The 8,324-nt window shown below is 45.0% G+C and overlaps 1 pseudogene; it reads right to left on the bottom strand.

Moving 5' to 3' along the window:
• Positions 1-248: 248 nt before the first annotated feature.
• On the bottom strand, positions 249-367 carry LOC112477389 (annotated as a pseudogene).
• Positions 368-8,324: the final 7,957 nt, after the last annotated feature.

The raw sequence follows: 8,324 nt of genomic DNA, 5'->3' as shown, positions 1-8,324 counted from the left end.
GTGTTGAAATGGCAAATGCTGATGCTGAGCGTGGTTGGCTTTAGACAGCCCCCAGGGAGCTCTTTAATTCTGGGATGTTTAAAATTAGTGCCCTCTGTTCTAAAGTAAATTGACATTTTTAAAATTTCATTCATTCATTTATTTATTTATTTATTTATTTATTTATTTTAGGCAAGGCGACCTTTGGTTGACTTCACAGATTGCAAGGACCTAGTCAGTTTACAATCTCTTATTTTTTATTTTTTTTACGCCTATAGCACCCGGTATTCCTAGGTGGTCTCCCATCCAAGTACTAACCAGGCCCGACCCTGCTTAGCTTCCGAGATCACACAGGATCGGGCTTGTTCAGGGAGGCATGGCTGTAGATGACATTTTTTTGATTCAAGCAAATTCCTTTAAAAATCAAATGACCAAAAGTAAATTCGAAACTTGGGTCAGCTTTGTAGAAGGCCACTGAAGAGTTAGATCCCGTTTTTTAATAGTTGGGAAATAAAAAATAATTTCTAATGCGTTTTCATCTCTGGCATAGATATATACCTTAAGCACCAGATAACAGGTCAAATGCTCGTCAGTAAAGAAGTAAATGAATCATGGTACATCCTCATGCTTTTGAAAAAGGATGAGGAAAACCTGCGTACCGATGCAGATTTTCAGGATTCATTACATGACCAGAGGCAGAGCAGTGCAGACAGCATTGATCCAGGACAGGGCAAAGCGCCCCGAGTTGGTGCGGGGACCAAGTCCTGCACAGCGAAGAGGGTCCTTTGGCAGAGAGTGTAGAAAGAATTCAGCATACGTGACAAAGCTAGAGTCAAAAGGAAAGGTTATTAGAACAGGGGTGACACTCCGCACAGGATTCATTACATGACCAGAGGCAGAGCAGTGCAGACAGCATTGATCCAGGACAGGGCAAAGCGCCCCGAGTTGGTGCGGGGACCAAGTCCTGCACGGCGAAGAGGGTCCTTTGGCAGAGAGTGTAGAAAGAATTCAGCATACGTGACAAAGCTAGAGTCAAAAGGAAAGGTTATTAGAACAGGCGCGGCACTCCGCACAGAGTGTAGTCTCTCAGAGGCAGAGAGGGACAGTGAGAGACAAGCAAAGGCACTGAGAGGGACCCGAGTGGTCAGGGAATTCAATTTCTGTCATTCTTTGGTTCCCATTTCCTTTGATATGGACATACAGTGAGGAAGAGGAAGAGTGTGTAGCCTTGAGAAGGTGAGAATCTGTAGAGTGAAAGGCCTGCCGGCAGTTCCCAGCCTTGAATCCACAGGTTCCCCATGGTTTTAGCCTTAGGGAATGACCGTTTCCCCTTCACAGGTGTGGGGCGTGGGCTGTTAGCATCCCAGCGGAAATCTTCCTGTGTTCTGCAGGTGTCCTCGGGCCGGCTGCAGGGCTGATCAGCATGCTGCAGTCTCTGAATGTGACTTGATTAACATCTGAATTCTCTTGCCTCCTCCCTGCTTTACTATCCTACTTTTTAGATTAAGGAGAACTGGAGATAAGAATATAAATTTGTATTTGCTTGACCTACATTAAAAAAAGAAAGGATGAGGAAGAAATATAGGCAATGGGGATGAAGTAAACGGGGAGAGAGGACGGGCGGGAGAAAGATTTCTTTGTATAATTTTTATATAGTTTAGCCTTTTGAATTAATTACACAAATATAATTTATAATCTTAATTCCTTATAAGCAAGATGTCTATATTCATAGACTCGTAGTTATAAGAAACACTCAAGATAGATAAAACTGTGAAAAATAAAATAATTCTGAAAGTCATTTAGTGAAATTTTTCTAAGGTAGGTTACAATCAAGTTACTTTTTTTCTTTTTTCATTTAAGAAACTGGCCAGTTCTTCAGATTCAGAAATTTAGAGAGAAAGCATCGGGACTCTTGATTAGGCTAGAATTGGAAAAATAGCTGGTATCTTTTCACAGAAAATTCTGTAATAAATTTTCCTAGGGTTCGTGGAGCCAGATCGCACCAGATTGGAGACTGCTCCAAAGCGACACTGGCTGGTACTAGACGTTGAAATTCCTGTGAACTGGGTCTAAAACGATCATAAGCCTGAAATTCTTCTGTGCCTTCTGAAATTCACCGTCCGTCAAAATTCCCATAGCCTCTCCCTTTGCCTTCTTGTTCAAATGGAAGCCTGCAGCCCTCCCGAACTGTGGCTGCTTTTCCTCTTCATCCCTGGGCCTGGAGCGTGACCGCAAGCAGTGCCCCCGCTTTGAATGTCCCCACGGGATAACTGCTGCAAGATTCCTATCCCGGCCCTGACCTCCTCCCGGAGCTCCCAGTGCTTAGGTCTGATTTCCTAGTCTACGTCTCTGGGATTTCTAAGACACTGGGATTTCAAATTTCACTCTGCTCGAATGGAATTCATGATTCATACAACCGCCAAATCTGCTCCTTAGTCTTCGACATCTCTATAAATGACGCTACCACCAGCTGAGCACCTCGGATCAAAAATCTAGAAGTCATCTTGTTATTTCTCTTTCCAATACCCACATCAAGTCCATCGGCGAGTCCTATAGGACCAGGATCCACATCTATCGGTCGTACCACGTTCTCACTAAAACCACGCTGTTAGACGTTGCTCTCCCCTGCACACCCTCCATTCTCACTAATAGTCTCCACTCTGCTAAATCCCCTCCTGGTGTTGGCCGAAAGGTTGCTGGTGTCAGAGTATTAGAGGGAGGGGAAAGGTAAGTGGAAGTCAGTGGATAGGATGAAGGAGAGCCTGGCAATGCCAAGTCAGAAAACCGTGGGAGTGAGCGGCGCCGTGGGAGTGGAGGACAAGGTCACGGGGTGTTAGTTCCAGTGAGAGGCCAGATCACTTATACACATATTGCAAGCCGAGAATTAAGATAGTGGTGGAGTTGGAGAGAGAGGGTGACACAAGCTCAGATTTTTGAGTAATAAGGGGGTGACTGTAGGGATCGATAAACTGACGACACAGGTGGGGTAGCAGGTGGTGTCATCTGGTGACTGCAGCGTAGGAGTTGACCGTTTTTAGGAACGTAAGAGGGAGAAGTTCCTGGAAACAGAAACGAGGCTCGCCCGACTCGCCCCCGGATTTACCGCCTCACTCTGTCCTTTCCACTGCTGTCCTAGTCGGCGCTGTCCACCTTCTCTCTCTCCTAGATCTCTGCGCCTGAGTGTCCTACTTGGTTCCTTCGCCCTTATTTACCTACGTTTTGTGTCTCCGATACCGTGATGTGTTTTAAAGTCATGAAATTCTCTGGGAGAGAAGGCGGCCAGTAAGAAAATGGAATGGAACCGCAGACTGACTTCCTAAGTCAGAGCTGAATGACCGGCGGTGTGCTGGTCTTTCTTCCTTTGCTCCTTCTTGGCCACGATTTCCTTTTTTTCTGATTAAACAACGTTGAGACCTCTTAGCACTATGTCTGAGGGCAAGACTTGACACTTAAATGTCACTACGGATTCTGGATGACTTTGCTATTCTGTATTATCAATTGTTTAATAACAATTGTTCTAACACTTAAGGCATAATATTTTACTAACTAAATTCATAACTTTAGAACATTTTAAGGATTATATACCAGAACAAAATCATGCGTTCCTCACGTGTGAAATCGACAACATAAAAATACTAATGATATTCTAGAAAGGTATCCTACGGTAGCAACTAAAAAAATACAGAAAAAAAATAGACTATAAGGCTGTTCCTAGAAGCACTGTCTACAGTATTTTTTCAATGTGTAAAGACTCTAAGTGAGCAAACGCAGAATCACCCTAGACTGGTTTAAAACTACAACGCCCAACCCCACTCCTGATCCAAGGGGCCAGGACTTCTGGGAGGGAAGGCCCGACAAAGGCATTTTTAAAAGGCCTCCCCAAGGGCCCTAACCTGCAGTTATCAAACCAACTCTCTTCGGTGGGTTCACCCAGCCTTATCACCCTACACACCTGCAATGTGTTAAAGGAGTCCGAAATTTACACATCCAGCTTGGACTACCCTCCTGCCAAGTCCATTCTTACGAGCTCAGCTGCTTACTCAACGCTTCTCCTTGGATGTCTAATAAGCATGTCTAATTGGACATGAACTCTTTTGTTTTTACGCCACTCCCATCTCCGCCCAACAATTATTTCTAGCATCACCAAGTTCATGTTCTATGCAAAATCCAACCATTCCTCCCCTACTCCACCTCGACTATCTGGGCCCTCGTCATCTCTCGCCTGGGTTTTATTGCAGTAACGTCTCACCACAGCTACCAGAGTGACATACTTAAAATGCCTCATGTCTCTGCACTGCTCAAAAGCCTCTAATGGCTTCCCATATCACTCTCTTCAGAGTGGGCCTGCCTGGGTTTCCCACGGCCTCTCCTTCCACTGTTTCCCTAACTCGCTGTCCCCTGGCCTGACTGGCCTCCCTCCTGTCATAAGCCAGGCATGTTCTGCCTTAAGGCCTCAGCAGGCCCACTGGCAGCCGGAAGTCTTCCCCACTAGCCGCATGCCTAACTTCCTCACTTCCTTTAGAATGAGGTCGAAATGGCATCCTATCAACAAAGCCTTCCCCAAATACCCTAAATAAAAGTGGTACCCAACCGCGGGCGGGATTCCTTATCCCTCTTTTCTCTCCAGAGCACACATTACCACTTGATATATATTTCCTTGTTTGTTGACTGGCTACCTTCCCCGAGGATGCAGGTCCTGTGAAGGCAGAGATCTGTTTTGTTTACGACAGTATCCCTGGCCCTGCACAGTGCCTGACACGTGATGGGTCCATGATTTATTGAATTAATGAATACATGACATACATTCTCCACTATTCCTTCCCCACACGAATGGTTAGACAGCTACACTTATCCGGCCAGTGTCTCTGCTTCCTATACCATGGCAATTTATAAGCAAACTGAACCTTTGCAATGTGCCAACTGCCATGAAAGGGTTTGACATGACAAGGGTTTAACAGGTTAGCAGTGGGTCTATACACCGTATGCAACCATATACACCATATGTGTATGTATATGTATATTCGTGGACATATATGTATTCACATACATGTGTGTATACCATGTACAATATGCACATGCATGTACACATGTGTATATATCATATACAACCATATACACCACATATGTATGTACATGTATATACACGAATATACGTGCATATGTATGTATATGCCATATGTGTATACATGTACTTGTGTATACATTACGTATGTGTACACCAGCATGTGGATGTATATGCCATATACAACCAAGATGCCCCATCACTGAACAATCGAGTTTAGGACCTGCAAGGATTTTAGAGATTATCCGGTGATCCGAACCCCACAATTTTTTCTTCCCAGAGTACCAACAATCATCAATTCTATGGCGGTAATACTCTCAGGACAAGAACCGCTAGCACCTTCTTCTGTAACCCCTAAAATATACTTTAAATGGTATTATCTGCTCTGGACACCCAAAACTAGTTACATGTTACAAAGTGATGGCCGCCTGCCAGAATCACAGACACAAGGCCGTCTAAAGAACTGATTTAATTAGTTGTGAACAGTGTGAACGTCCTTAAAAACACTGCAGTTCACACACTCCCTCCCTAGTCCTTCTCCACCTCCTCCCCACCTCGACCCCACACAATTACACAAGTATACCAAATTTTTAAAAAGGAATTGAACAAAAACAGAAGCCCAACGCTCAGCAGAAATCCGAAGTCACTCCAGCCTCGAACTTTTAAATCATTGGCCTAGTGAGAGCAGCCCTCAGATGCACTGTGACTCAGCACTTTGGTGCCTGAACCATGAAATGAGATAAAGATCTTGTTCCCTTCATGGCATTAGCTAAATCTGGAGCTAAAATAAGTGAGCTACCTCAAAAACACAGTCAGGGACTGAAATGTTACAGCGCTCGCCCTGACACAGCTTTGACTCAGTATGTGATGACAGGGAGGAGAATGTGTCAGCCGAAGCACACGGAAGGTTCTGAAATAACTTACTGACCCATAAAATTAGCGAGTAACAATGCCGACTGTGATCAACACTCAGGAATGGAGAAAACGTTGTAAATCAGTGAAAATAAAATAAAAGTATGAACTGTGGTTGACCGGTTTAGAGTCAGGTAAAAAATAAGCTAGGGAGGGAATTTATCCAGCTATTCTTTACTAGATTATCAGAAGCTACAACTGAACCACGTGAGGGTTTTCCCCCTCACCTTGCAAAAAAAAAAAAAAGGAAAAAGAAAAATTGAGTAAAACTGAAATGAATAGAAAAGTCCAGCTCTTTGTGACTCTTCATGGGCAGAAAGAAAATAAACCATATGAAGGTTGCAATAAAGACAAGTTTAAAAAAAAACACAAGTTTTCAGTTCATATACTCACCTTGAGCAGGAATTGATGGAGGAAGAGAATATGGTAAAGGCCAAGCAGGAAAATTGAGAGAGGTGAGATCATGAAAAAGGGCTGAGGGGCAGTCCACACAGGTGGCTGAGGAAATTGGGGAACCCCCACCACTGAAGCCAGGAACTGAAATGAATAAAGACAATGAACAGAGACGTGGAGACAGCCTATAGGCAAATGGGCACAAGACAATGGCTCTTACTTAGTTTTACCTCTGATTCTAAGTGTTCTGCATATATTAATCCTCAAAACAAGCCAATGATATAAATACTATTAAATTTCATTTTACGTGTGATGAAACAGCCTCAGAAAAGTAACTTGCTCACAGTCACGATGTTAATAAATGGCAGAGCCACGCTACCAAACCACACAGCCTAACTCTACCACCCCTTTCTACTGCCTCTTATGAACGTCTCAAAATGTGAAAAGGAAGTAGGAGGTTGAGATTAGTGAGGCCTTTAATGCATTCAAAACCAGACCTCGTGGGGCTCAGAATTTCCCCTGAGAAACCTGCAGCCTAGTGATGGAGTTCAGACTCACACCAAAGCACCAATCAAGTCGCACATCAGACCTGTCTGCAAAAGGCACAAGCCAAGGGCAGTGAGAACTCAAATGCAACAGCAGTGTTCACAGGCTGTGGAATCCAGGAAGACGGCACTGGAAGAGTGGCATTTTGGGATAGGATCTGAGGAAAAGGGGAAGAGTCAGGTGGAAGGAGCATCATGATTTCACATCAATTATTCCCCAGAGTTTTCAGGATACATCTCAAATTCCTTGGCATGGTACTCGAGGCCCTCCACAACCAGGTCTTAAGAAGTGCCAAGGAGGAGAGATTATCCTGAGATGCTTGCGCTGGAGTCTTCACTAGTTCGAGTTCCAAAGGATCAGAACATCCGGTTTTTCTGTGTCCATAAATTATTAGTGGGTTAAAGGCAGGCTTATGCTTTGTAACACTCCCCACACTCCCGCCTCTCTGCACATCTGAGCAGGTGGTAGGTGACAGCAAAGGCCTCTCTGCACATCTGAGCAGGTGGTAGGTGACAGCAAACATTTTCTGATGCCATTGTAAACCAAAGGGCATCAATTACCAGGTGACTGTGTGCCCATCCAGGCTGCCTCATAGCATCTAGATGTGTGGTGTTAGCTAATTTTAAACCTCTCAAGTAAGAGACTTAAACACACAATCCAGATTCAACAGGTGGACCTTGGTTTGGCCCTAGACGCCACAACTCAACTGTAAAAGGACGAGACAATTGTGAAAAGCTAAGTATGGACTAGGAATTAGAAGGAATTCATTTTACTAAATGTGATGTGACTATGCTTTCTAAAGTCATCTATTAGATATACACTTAGGGTGTTTGGAAGTGAACTAGCGTCCCTTAAAACACTGGAGCTAAGGGAGCACCGGGGATCGATGAAACAAAACCGGTGGCACGTGACTGCTGTAGTCTTGGATGTAATTTACTACTTTGGGTGAACTGCTGGGGACCCCCCGATATAAAACACACACGACGCAGACACACACCCAGGTGCTGGTTTTCATCGTAAGCCCCGAGGGAACCGGACCCAAAAGGTCGCCGGGCGGCGGCGTCTGGGATCCTGAGGACGACCTGCGCGAGCCGGTGGGAACTCCCGCCGGCCCCCGGCATCCCCAGTCGCAGCCGCCAGGTTGCATAAGCAGCCTGCTTAAGGTCACTTGGATTGGGGCAGAGTGTTGACACAATAGCTTTGATCTCCCAGGGAAAAGAAAAATAGGAGTTCAGCTGGGGACATGCCAGGGAGACGGCTTTTAATGCCACTTGGTGATTTTCCATGTCTAATTGAGAGCCTTTCTGAGCTGAAGGGAGTTTGCGAAGTGAGGTGATGAAGCTCTAGGGGTGCCTGGGCCTTTTCAGAAGGGGGCCTCTGCTTTGTAAGTCAGTTGCCCAGACGGGATCCCCTGTAGCTGACCACGTGTGCT

Source organism: Pteropus alecto, unplaced genomic scaffold (genome assembly GCF_000325575.1).
Source record: "Pteropus alecto unplaced genomic scaffold, ASM32557v1 scaffold123, whole genome shotgun sequence".
NCBI lineage: Eukaryota > Metazoa > Chordata > Mammalia > Chiroptera > Pteropodidae > Pteropus > Pteropus alecto.
Note: the sequence above shows the minus strand (reverse complement) of the source record. Positions and strands in the feature narration are given on the sequence as shown.